The 13825-nt window shown below is 39.2% G+C and overlaps 1 non-coding gene across 1 annotated transcript; it reads right to left on the bottom strand.

Annotated features, from left to right (window-relative positions):
* Positions 1-4958: 4958 nt before the first annotated feature.
* LOC131808690 (U6 spliceosomal RNA) lies at positions 4959-5065 on the bottom strand. Its single transcript, XR_009344898.1, has one exon. It is a non-coding gene; the product is annotated as a U6 spliceosomal RNA (small nuclear RNA).
* Positions 5066-13825: the final 8760 nt, after the last annotated feature.

Genomic DNA, 13825 nt, shown 5'->3' with positions numbered 1-13825 from the left:
TGGGAAATCAGAGTTGGGTGTGGGGATGCTGTTGCTGCTTGCCTGAGCTAGTCTCCGCAGCACGGTGGAAGATAACCGCATGGAGCGAAATACTCTTTGCCCTAGCATCCCTTCTGCCTGAGAGAGAAGCGTGGTCGCACACGTGTGTCACCGCGCTCCCCAGGAGCAAGTGTGGGGAAGGCGCAGCACGCCGCCCAAGGGGAAGAGAAGGAGCCTTTGGCCTCAGGGTCGGGAAACGCTCATGAAGCAGGATAGCCTGCTGTGCTTGAACAGCAAGCAACTGGCAAGACAAGTGTCACCCGCTCCCTGTGCGGAGAGATGGAAGCCTGGCTGCCAAAGGAGACTGAGGGGAGGACTAGGGCAGGGGTGCGTGCTCCACTCTGAGGAAGGAGTCTTGGCAGAAGGCAGGCCTGTCCTGTGCCTCTGGTCCCAAGGGGACAGCATATCCTTGGCCACCTGTCCCAAGGGCAGACGAGCTTGCCCCCAGGTGCCATACACGGAACTCGCAGAAACAACCCCTTGGAGAAACGGGCAGTCAGATGCCGTCTTCCACCAAGATGTGGCTGCGTTGTGGGTGACAGGGGGTGTGCTGGGGAAGGAGTGGAGAGAGTTGTCAATACCAGTGCACAGGCCGCGTGCAGGGATCCTGTCGCCTCCTCTGTCCTGTGGTGAAGGCACTGGCCTAGACCCCGAGTCAGCCTGAGCGCCTGAGCAAAAGGCAAAGCCTTACCTACACCAGGAGATGGTAATAGGCATAGAGTACCATGCTTGGCCACGCACGCTGCTGCAGGGTTGTGACTGTTTCTGCTTAGTTCGGCCTAGCAAGGTGAACGCCATGCGCGAACCTGGATCCCAGAAAACCTAGGCCCAAGAGGCACCAGCTCTCCCGCGGCTCTTCTTCCCTACCGCGACAGAGCGAACAACCAAAGCCTTGCTGAGGAAGCAGCAGTGAAGTGTGGTTTGCGCCAAGCTGAAAACCTCTGCTAAAGCATAGCAGTCGCTGGGAAATCAGAGTCGGTTCTGTGGGCTGCTTTTGTTGCTTGCCTTAGCCTAGTATTCGCAGCACGATGGGGGAAACCCGCATAGAGCGTAAGCCTCTTTGCCCAGGCATCTCCTCTGGGAAAGCACAGCATTCTTTGGGAAATCAGAGTCGGGTCTGTGGGATGCTGCCTGCTCCTTGCCGGAGCTAGTCTCCACAGCGCGGTGTAATAAACCCGCATGGAGCGAAATCCTCTTGGCATGGGCATTCCCTCTGCCTGAGAGAGAATCGCGGTGAGGCCTGTGGATAGAGCCTTAAGGAAAGGGACACATCTGTCACTGCAGAGCGACGGAAGCCTGGCTGCTAAGGAGAAACGAGGGGAAGATTAGGGCAGGGGAAAGGGCTCTACTCTGAGGAAGAGGTCTGGGCAGGAAGCATGCCTGTCCTGAGCCTTTGGGCCCAAGGAGACAGCAGCTCCTTGGCCACCTGTCCATGGTGGAGACATGGGCTTGCCACCAGGCGCCTACCCTGAACTCGAGGAACAACTCCCAGAAAGAACTGGCCATCAGATGCCGTCTTCCTCCAGAATGTGGAAGCTTGGAGGAGGCACGGGGTTTAAGGGGAAGGAATGGACAGTCCCGCAAAGCTCCCTATTCACTGCACGGGGCAATGTGCAGGGATCCTGTCACCTCTCCTTTCCTGTGGGGAAAGCAGTGGCCTAGTCCGCGAGGCCGCCTGAGCTCCAGAGTAAAAGGCCAAGCGATGCCTACACCGGGAGATGGTAGTGTGCATAGAGTGCCATCCTAGGCTACGCACGCTACTGCACGGTTGTGGCTGTGTCTGCTTAGTTCAGTCTGGCAGGGTGAACCCAGGACGCGAACATTGAGCCCGGTAAAGCAAGGCCCAAGAGGCACCAGCTCTCCCGCACCTCTTCTTACCTGATGCGACTGAACCTTGCTGAGGTAGCAGCAGCGAAGTGCTGTTCGCTCCAAGCCAAAGCCTCTGCAAAAGACCGGCATTCGCTGAGAAATGTTCTGCGGGCTGCTGCTGCTTGCCTGAGACCAGTCTCGCGGTGGGAGAAAACCGAATACAGTGAAAGCTTCTTGCCTGGGCATCTCCCCTGGAAAGCTCAGCATTCGTTGGGAAATCAGAGTTGGGTTTGGGAATGCTGCTGCTGCTTGCCTGAGCTAGTCTCAGCACCACGGTGGAAGATACCCGCATGGAGCGAAATACTCCTTGCTCTAGCATCCCTTCTGAGAGGGAAGCATGGTCGCACACGTGTGTCACCGCGCTCCCCAAGGAGCAAGTGTGGGGAAGGTGCAGCACGCCGCCCCCGGGGAAGACAAGGAGCCTATGGCTTTAGGGTCGGGATACGCTCGGGAAGTAAGATAGCCTGCTGTGCACGAACAGCAGGCCAGTGCCAAGACAAGTGTCACCCGCTCCCTGTGGGGAGAAATGGAAGCCTAGCTTCTAAGAAGACATGAGGGGACGACTAGGCAGGGGCGCGTGCTCCACTCTGAGTAAGGAGTCTGGGCAGAAGGCAGGCCTGTCCTGTGCCTCTGGTCCCAAGGGGACAGCATCTCCTTGGCCACCTCTCCCAAAGGCAGACGGGCTTGCCCCCAGGTGCCATACCCGGAACTCGCAGAAACAACCCCATGGAGAAACGGGCAGTCAGATGCCGTCTTCCACCAAGATGTGGCAACGTTGTGGGTGGCAGGGGGTGTGCCAGGGATGGAGTGGAGACAGTCCCCCACAGATCCCAATCCCAGTGCACGGGCCGTGTGCAGGGATCCTGTCGCCTCCTCTCTCCTGTGGTGAAGGCACTGGCCTAGACCCCGAGTCTGCCTGAGTGCCTGAGCAAAAGGCAAAGCCTAACCTACACTAGGAAATGGTAATAGGCATAGAGTGCCATGCTAGGCCACGCACGCTGCTGCAGGGTTGTGACTGTTTCTGCTTAGTTTGGCTTAGCAAGGTGAACCATGGGGCGCGAACTTGGAGCCCGGGAAAGCAAGGCCCAAGAGACACCAGCTCTCCTGCAGCTCTTCTTCCCTGATGCGACTGAAGCCTTGCTGAGGTAGCAGCGGCGAAGTGCTGTTCGCTCCAAGCCAAAGCCTCTGTGAAAGCACAGCATTCGCTGAGAAATGTTCTGCGGGCTGCTGCTGCTTGCCTGAGCCCAGTCTCGCGGTGCAAGAAACCCGCATACAGCGGTAGCCTCTTGGACTGGACATCTCCCCTAGGAAAGCACAGCATTCGTTGGGAAATCAGAGTTGGGTTTGGGGTTGCTGCTGCTTGCCTGAGCTAGTCTCCACAGCTGGTTGGAAGATACCCGCATGGAGTGAAATACTCTTTGCCCTAGAATCCCCTCTGCCTGAGAGAGAAGCGTGGTCACACACGTGTGTCACCGCGCTCCCCAGGAGCAAGTGTGGGGAAGGCGCAGCACGCCGCCCCCCCAGGAAGACAAGGAGCCGTTGGCCTTGGGGTCGGGAAACGCTGGGGAAGCAGGATAGCCTGCTGTGCAGGACAACAGGCCCTTGGCAAGACAAGTGTCAAGGCTCCCTGTGCTTTTGCCCTGCAAAGGAAACAGTTAACAGAGCCAAAAGATGACTGTCAGAAGTTATCTGGGAGAAGATATTTGCAAATGACATACCAGATAAAGGGCCAGTATCCAAAATCTATAAAGAGCTTATCAAACTCAACACCCTAAGAACAAATAATCCAATGAAGAAATGGGCAGAGGACATGAACAGACATTTCTGCAAAGAATACATCCAAATGGCCAACAGACACATTAAAAAATGCTCCACATCACTCGGCATCAGGGAAATACAAATCAAAACCAGAATGAGATACCACCTCACACCGTTCAGAATGGCTAAATTGAACGTGTCAGTCAATGACAGATGCTGGCGAGGATGTGGAGAAAGGGCAACCCTCCTACACTGTACGTGGGAATGCAAGCTGGTGCAACCACTCTGGAAAACAGCGTGGAAGTGCCTCAAAAAGCTGAAAATAGAACTATCCTATGACCTAGTGATTGTAGTACTGGGTATATACCCTACAGATATAAACGTGGCATTCTGAAGGGGCACATGCACCGAAATGTTTATAGCAGCAATGTCCACAATAGTTAAACTATGGAAAGAACCTAAATGTCCTTCAACAGATGAATCAATAAATAAGATGTGCTATATATGTACAATGGAATACTATTCATCAATCAAAGAAATGAAAACCTGCTATGTGTGATGACGTGGATGGAACTAGAGGGTATTATGCTTGGCGAAATAAATCAATCTGAGAAAGACAACTATCCTATGATCTCCCTGATATGATGAAGTAGAGATGCAACATAGGCGGTTTTGGGCGTACGAAAAGAAAAATAAAAGAAGATGGGATTGGGAGGGAGACAAACCATAAAAGACTGAATCTCACAAAACAGACTGAGGGTTGCTGGGGGGAGGTGTGTTGGGAGAGGATGGTGGGGGTATGGACATTGGGGAGGGCAAGTGCTATGGTGAGTGATAGTTAGTGCTGTGAAATGTGGAAACCTGGTGATTCACAGACCTGTACCCCTAGGGATAAAAACACATTATATGTTTATAAAAAATTTTAAAAAATAATTTAAAAAATCCATTAAATAAAAAACACATATTGCAAGCCCAGAGCTAATCTCATATTCAATCAAAAAAGTTTGAAAGTTTTCCCCTTAAAGATCAGAAAAAAGACAAGTGTGTCCACTTTCACTACTCTCATTTGACATACTACTGGATGTCCTACCCTGAGAAACAAGGAACACAAAGAAATAAGAGACTCCAAAAAAAAAAAAAGGATGAAGTAAAGTTTTCTTTTTTGGATAACATGAACTTACATGTTAAAAAATCCTAAAAACTTCACAAAAATTTTGAATAAACAAATTTAGTAAAGCTGCCAAATACAGGATCAATATATAAAGGACAAGAATTTTGTTTTGTTTCATTTTTTTAATATGGAATCCTTACCAGTTTTTCATGTCATCCTTGTTCAGTGTTCACGCTAATCTTCTCTGCATCATTCCAATTTTAGTATATGTGCTGCCAAAGTAAGCACAAGACAGGAGCATTTTAACACTCTAATGATGAACTATCTGAAAAAATGCAGAAAACAATCTAATTCACAATAGCATCAAAAATAATAAAATACTTAGGAATAGATTTAACTAAGAAGATGAAAGATCTGTACTCCATAAACTATGACATTGATAAAGAAATTGAAGGAGACACAAATCGAAAGATAGCTCATATTTATGAATGGTAAGAATTAACATTGTTAAAATGTCCATACTACCGAAAACCATCTGTAAATCCAATTCCTATCAAAAATCCAATGTTAGGGGCACCTGGGTGGCTCAGTGGGTTAAGCCGCTGCCTTGGGCTCAGGTCATGATCCCAGGGTCCTGGGATCGAGCCCCAAATCAGGCTCTCTGCTCAGCAGGAAGCCTGCTTCCTCTTCTCTCTCTGCCTGCCTCTCTGCCTGCTTGTCATCTCTCTCTGTCAAATAAATAAATTAAAAATCTTTAAAAAATCCAATATTATTTTTTTACAGAATTAAGTATAGAATCCTAAAATTTATATGAGACCATAAAAGACAACAAATAATCAAAGCAGTTCTGAGAAAGAATGAAGAAGAGAAATTACACTTCTTGATTTGAAACTATACTACAAAGCCCTCATGCTCAAAACAATAACGTATACTGGCATAAAAACAGACCAATAAACAAGTAGAACAGAATTGAGAGTCCAGAAATAAATCCTTTCATACAGTCACCTAATACTTGACAGGGGCCAACATATGTAATGGGTAAAGATAGTCTGTTCAATAAATGATATTTAAACTGAATAGTCACATGAACAGTATGAAACTGGAACCTTATATCACTCAGAAGTCTTAACTTGAAATAGATTAAAGACTTAAACGTGATGCATGAAACTACATTTCCTAAAGGAAAACATAGGAAAACTTCTCCTTGACATTGGTCTTTCCAATAGTTTTCTGGATACCAGACAAAAACACAAGCAAAAAAAGCAAAATTAAATAAATTGTACTACATCAAACTAAAGTTTCTGCATTGCAAAAAAAAAGAGAGAGAAAATGAAAACACAATCCACAGAATGTAAGAAAATACTTACAAATCTTATATCTGAAAAGAGGTTAATAACCAACAGATACAAAGAGAAAAAATATATATAATTTTAAAAATAGCAAAAGGATCTCAATAGACTTTTTTTTTCAAAAAAGTTATGTAAATGATCAACACGAACATTAAAAAGTGCTCATCGTAAAAAACTCAGGGCAAAGTCATTATGTTGTTGTTGTTGTTGTTTACCTCTGAAAAACACAGCAAGATATTACTACCTATTAGAATATATAGTACCAAAAAATTGAAACTAACAAATTTTGGTAAATATTGGGGAAGATGGGGAACTTATGCACTGTGATAGGGATATAAATTTGTATGGAAAACAGTATGGAGATTATTCATATTATTAAAAGTAAAATTACCATATGATTCAGTAATCCCAGTTCTAGGTATATATCTAAAGGAAACGAATTCACTGTTCAAAGACATATCTGAACTCTTATGTTTATTATAAAATTATTAACTCTAAGCAAGAGATGGAAATAACTTCAGTATCCATTAATGGATGAATGAATAAAATAAGTATGGTAAATATATACTATCGAATACTACTTAACCATGAAAAATTAAGAAATACTGTCATTTACAACAGCATGGATGGATCTTGAAGGCGTTATACTAAGTGAAATATTTCAAAGATTTTATATATTTTTTTAATTTATGTATTATGATATCCCTTACATACAGAATCTGAGGAAAAGGCAAACTAATGGAAACTTAGAGTTGAGTTGACAAGGGGTGAACCTGGGGTGGAGTAAGGTTGTCAAAGGGTGCAAACTTGCAACTATAATATGAAAAAGTTCTGGGGATCAAATGTACAGCATGATGATCATAGTTAATATACATACTTTTTTTATTGTGCTTCCCTTTATTAAACTTTGCATATATCACATTCTTAAAAGTTGAAAGTTCATAGCAATCTTGTATAAAAGAGGTCTGCTGCCACCATTTTTCTAACAACATTTGTTCATTTTGTGTCTCTCTGTCACATGTTGGTAATTCTTGCAATATTTCAAGTTTTTTCATTATTATTGTATTTGTTATGGTGATCTGTGATCAGTAATTATGACCCACTGAAAACTCAGAACTAGTTTACGTAAGGTATATACGTTGTTTTTCTTTAAAAACATAATGCTTTTGAACAGTACAGTATAGTGTTTATTTTTTATATGCACTGGGAAACATAATTTTTTATATGCACTGGGAAACCAAAAAAAAAAAATAATTTGTCTTAGTTTATTGAGATAATCACTTTATTGAGGCAGTCTGGAACAAAACCCACAAGACCTCTGAAGTTTATCTCTACAATACTATATACATAAAAGTTGCTAAGAGAGTAGATCTTAAAATTCCTTACGATACATGCATAAAAAACAGTGGCAACTATACGAGATAGTAGATGTATTAACATTTTTATGTAGATTATATTGCAATAAAGATGTATACCAATTTATCAAATTGTACAAAATTTACACAATGTTAAAAGTTTGCAATGTTATAAGAAATCATTTCTTAAATTCACAAATTATAATATGTCGATTTTTTTCAATAAAGCTGGAAAAAACTTTTTGTAGAATTAATCTATTTTTCAAAAAAGGAAGTAAGGAAGTAGAAACTGCAACTAACTCTGAAATAATAGAATATAAAATCCATTTTGATTATATACACTGTGACAAAAACTATTACTTAGTTTACAATGAAGGAGTACTTATGAAGCATGAAGGATGGTCTATAAATAAGGCTGAAAGAGCTCAGTTTTAAGGTTTAAATTTAAAATCTTCTTTTGAAATACTAAACTGACCACCCAGTTTTCCAAACATAAATGTCTTAACTGCATGAATTTATTTCATACAACTCTATAGTTTCATAAGAAAGCAGCATGCAAATTTTGAATAAGACAGACTTGCTTAAGTTTCTTTATGTTCAACAGTAAAGGATACTTCCCTAAAAATAAATAGAAGAAAAATCAGCATATTTATTATGATAATTATTATTCATAATGAGATTCATATTGAATTAGGGAATATATATCCTCAGAGGGGGTAAAGTAAAATGAAATTTATTTTGGTAAATGTGTCTATGAATAGTCAATACAATGCCTCAATATAAATGAATATTACCATTTTGAACAATTTAATTATTATTAGAATTTTTATAAGTATAAAAATAGCTATCATTTTAGCATGGAATATGAGACTCTCATGCTCCATGCTTCATTACATCCACACAACAACTCTGCATAATAAGTATTATCATCACCATTTCATGGGTGAAAAAACTGAAGCTAACACATTTAGATAACTGGTTTATGATTACATGGCTAGTAAAGATGCATCACACTAATTTAGGCTTTATGATTTCAGAACTGTACTCTTTCCACTGCACATTCTATTACTCTGTAAATACTTGGCCTGTTTTCATTGAGTTCTTTAGTTTTATTCATATGGTGATGGCTTAAAGCTTCATTTAACGGAAGCTTAAAAAATTCATTTAACCAAAAGCTCCCAAGAATTAAAAATGTCATGGATCTAATGTAGACATGGATATCATTAGTTAATGGGTAACTATATTTTCCACTCTAGTGAGATAACAATCAGAGTATTTTTCTAAGTTTTAGTCTCTCAGTGTTAAAAAGGACTTTGTTAAAATAGAAATATTTAGACAAAGGTGATCAAAAGTCTGGATCAGGTCACCTTAAGATAAATATTAAGAAACTGAGGAAACAAATGGAGATTTGAACACTGAGCTATGGTATAATGAATGGTTTCAAGTATTTAGTAGAGTATAGAAAAGCCCTTTAAAGCCTGGCCTTAGCCTAGCATTGCAGCTTCTGGGATATCTGTCTATCTATCATCTATCTATCTAGTTATAAATTTGAAAACTTTTTTAACTTAAAGATTTTGAGAAATAGAACATAATCAGCACCATAGAAGATCTGTTTATGATAACAACCTAGCCCCTCCTCCAGCATATCCTGGTGAAAATATTCATTTAGTTCCATGTTGTATTTCTAGGAATGGACCAAATCTTTATTTAAGTTTTTTAAGTTTTCTAAATATTGTCCAACTTACCTCAAATGTTTTTATTATGGGCACTTTCATTCTTTCACATTCTTGCAAGACAATTTTACTGTTGCCCAATATGGTAAGTGTGTAATAGTATGTCATTTTAGGTTTTAATATATTTTTGATTTAATTTAATTTAATTCCAGATTCATAATAAAGATAAACAGTTTTTATATATGAGTGGCCATTTGGATTACCCTTTCTGTAAAGTACATACTCAAATCTTTTGATATCTTAACATTGTGTCATACTGAGTTCTTTAATAGTAGATTTTCTGAATGAACTTTAGGCTGTGTAGGTCTTCTCTATTTTATTTTGAACTTGTTTTCATTTCAAAATCTTTATATTTATTTTCATAATCTGCTTTTATTTTGCTTTGTCTATTATCTATCTATCTATCATCTATCTATTTATTTCCAAGCAAGAGAGAGCGAGCAAGTGAGAGCGCAGGGAGGGATAGAAAAAAGAAGGGAAAAGAATCTTAAGCAAGCTCCAGGCTCAGCACAGAGCCCAACTCTGGGCTCTATTTCACAACCCTGTCATCATGACCTGAGCCAAAATGAAAGAAATAAAATAAAATTAAGGTGTTAAAAAAAAAAGGAAAAAGAATTGGAGGTTTAATTAAGTGAGCCATACAGGCACCCCTGTGGTATCTTAAATTAGCTGTCATATCTTTAAAGTTCTAGAGTATCCATTTGGTTCATTTATAAAACCTTTCTCAATATCATTTTTAGTTTCAGTTTTTTGTTCAATTTGCTTCCCCTCTCATTTGAGCAGAGTAATCAAGCCATTTTACAATCTTTATTGATCATTTTAACATCATACTTAATCCCCTTTTGTCTATCAAATCTTGTTAATGGTTTTTCTTTGTGTGCTTTGTTCCATTTTGCTATGTTCAAGACATTATATTTGAAACTCTTATTGAGTAGGGATAATTAAGAGCTATAATAATGGTATGGTCCTCCTTGGCAGGATTTTCTCTTATATCTGAGACTCTACAAGACAATCATACTCCAAATTCAGTGATTGACTTTCTCAGTTTACACAGAAGGCAAGGTAGGCTATAGTCTTATTTCTGCTTCTCCTTGTGCTTTGGGGATCTCAACTTAAATTTGGGTTGTACCAAAGTTTTCAAATTTGATTGCTGCTGGATTTTGAATTTTGTTTCTCTAGTATCAGGAGTCTATTAACAACACACCTCAGTGTGTTTTAGCAGTTTCAAATGCTCTCATAGCTAAAATGGCTTCAGGGCATATATCTCTAGGCTCTCATTGTATTTTGTATTTTGGCCCAGGAATCCCACACTTAATTTTTATAATCATTCTGATATTTTTAATTTTAAAAGCTATTTTGTCTGGATTTTTAGTTATCTTAAGTAGGAGTTTTTAGATCACCAGCAACAACAAATATACATGAAAATGTCGGCAGTAGTTTATCACATCTTTATGGCTTTGAACTTCCATAAGCTGAGGCATCCTTCTCTAATCACTTAGGCAAACTCCAATTTACCCTTTAAAACAACACAAGAATTGCTTCATTTAAGAACATGTTCAGGGATGACTCTTCCCCACTGTTCTTACCAACATTCCCACACACTCTTTGCTACCCACACCTTGTTTACGAACTTTCATTAGGTATATCAGCGTGACCAGAATTTTGCTCTATTGTATTTTTGTCCTTTAGAGCTTTAATTAAATATGAATTCCATAGAAAGTCTGTCCCTTTTCTTTCAAACCTGGGTTCGTTATTTCTTCTCATTCTTTGTCAGAAGTTACTTTATTAGAGAAACTTATAGCTCTATTGTGACTTTGGAGCCTTTACAGTTTTTTGACTGGAAAAATCACCCATCCCTGAGATTTTTATGCAGCTTCCTAGCTGATATTATTCAGAAATTTGTTCAAAACAGACTTTTTCAGGGAGGCCCTTTCGGACCACTCAGTTAAAAAGCCTCTTCTCAATCACTGCTCTTTTTAAAATGTGCTTATTTAGTTCAAATATGCATCACTATTAAAGAAAAACCACTATGATTTTTTTTTTAAGTTGGCTTACCTATTATCTATCTCTCCCACTAAAATGATTCCTCTGTGCTGGGGTTTTGTTGTGCTCATCTTAGGAAAGGCACTCAATAAATTGTCTCTGAATGATTGAATTGTTTGACTCCCTTGCTAGATTCTCAACTTCATGAGGCCAAGGATTGTTCTATTCAGTCCTTCTTTATCCTCAATGTCTGTTATATTGCAGTCACTTACGTGACTAATGGGAAAAATCACAGAAAGAAAGAGTTAAAACTACAGGAAAACCCTGTAGCTTCAATAACACAAAGCTTTCAAAAATTATTTAGCCCAGGAATTGAATACTGGCTGCACTTTTGATTTTTTTTTAAATGGTATTGAATTTAATTTAAATGGAAATACTTGAATGGTAGAATAATAAAAAAAATTATAAAAGCAACTTGCTCCTTAAAGTAAGAATTCTATAGGGCATCTCTTCTAGAAGCAAAATTTTCAAATGTCAAACATCTGAAAGCATAGAAGGAGAAGTAAGAGTGTGAATTGTACTTCAATGTACTTTTCTTTATATTCAGCAAACAGCATCATTCACACCTTTCCAATTTTTTCAACTCTTTTGACAAAGACTTCAGAGGAGTTACTGCTGATGACAACCATCACAGCCTAACAGGAGAAATTTTATAAAGAAAAATAAGAGCATGTTTTTCCCAACATGTTAAGGATATGGTGAAGCTCTGTCGGATTCAAAGGAGGAATGTGCAATTCCATGCTATATATCATAATAACTTATTTTAATAGTGGCTTTGCAATTTTTCAGATATATCCATTTACTGAAACCAGTATCAAATAAACAAAACAAACAAATTAACAGGGGTTCGAGACAGAAGTTATCTAATCTAAAAATAGCACATGTTCACAGAATACACAACATATATCCCAAGTACTACAATAGGTTTCAAGTAATAGTCAAAACAATAGTAAAAATGATTCAGACCCTACCAGTCAAATCATAAATGGGACCTTAACTGTAAATCCTTATCTTTAGATCAAGGCGGGTAATTGGGTGCTGAGGATACATTATAGAACTAATATGTTATAGAACTCCTCTGAAATGAGTCATTTATTCCATCACTTTTCCTGCACAGCTGCTGACCCATGTTTTGGTTCCTGGAAATAGCTGCTACCCTGTCATACTTCTTAAAAGCACATATATTGATAACTCTACTCATTCCTCCATTCCTCTGTGACTGTCACTGTGTTAAAATGTGGAGTCAGCTGACTCACTTGTGGTGGTAATAAAGTAGATGAGTTTGCAAAGTATTTTGTTATTTCTAAAAATGCAAAAACCAAATTACATTGAAATCATAAGGGGTGTTTCAGGGAGAGCTGTAGGATGTGGTTTCTTGTGTAATCCACAGATATTAGCTCCAACACATATTTAAACTCCCCTCTAGGAGAAACCTTAGTGGTAAAGCAAGAAGATAAACAGATGTATACGCACCCTGGCACAAAATTATCACTTATGTTTGGCTTCCTAGTCTCCTCGTGTTACTTATTTATCTTAACTTCTCTCTGAAATCAGGGAACACAGAATCTCAATCAGTTGACATTTTTCTACTGAATTACCCAATAGTATGATCATACCCCTAAGACTTTTTTAAATTATTTCACTCATAATCCCAAATCTGCTTTGCTTCCTCATTTTAGTACACTGTAATTTGATTTCAAAATGAGGACAGTTGTCAGTAATGCCACATTCATTCATCTATTTTACAATTCCATGTACTTATAACTATGAAGATATGTTAATAACATCCATTCCAATAAGACACCCTAAATTTATTATCATGAAACAAGACCTCAAGAAAGAGAATTCAAAATCATCCATGTATTTGCAACTTATTGCAATAAAGCCTTTATCAATAGACTTCCCTGTGCACATGGTGGTCAAATTGCTGGTGAAAACCAGCCAGATCTATTACAAGCTTTCTCATGGCTTCTAGGTAACCCAAGTGAGCCTTTATTGATACTGGGAAGGGATAAAGCAGGGAAGGGATAAACCGTGGTGTAAGAATTGGCTAGACAAAAGTAATGACTCTCATTACAAAGTGGGTATTTTAAAGCAAAAGAGCCTGTTGGGAATATTGTTTTATAAAATAGTGGTTTTTTTAATTAACTTTTTAAAATTCAATTAGTTAACATATAGTGTACCATTAGTTTCAAATGTAGATTTCAGTTATTCATCCCATAGCATATAATAACTAATGCTCAGTACTTACTGTTATAGCTTCTTGAAAGCAGAATTTTAACCCATTGAGCCACCCAGGCGTCCTTGAAAGCAGACTTTTAGATCACATTTTCTGATTACTTCCATGTCGTACAACACTTCCCTGCTAGCAACCTTCAAATCATACTGTTTGTTAGAGGAATTTCTTTAATAATAAATAAATAGGAATTTATTTAAATTTATTTAAATATTGCACACTGTTTCATTGTTCATAAATAAGGTGATGATATTATAGCCATTAGTTGGTAGCACTGATATATCACTTTCTTTTTACTTCTCAGTGCATTCTCTTTACACAAAATAGATATA

This window comes from Mustela lutreola, chromosome 9, assembly GCF_030435805.1.
Source record: "Mustela lutreola isolate mMusLut2 chromosome 9, mMusLut2.pri, whole genome shotgun sequence".
NCBI lineage: Eukaryota > Metazoa > Chordata > Mammalia > Carnivora > Mustelidae > Mustela > Mustela lutreola.
This window is presented reverse-complemented; position numbering and strand designations above follow the sequence as displayed.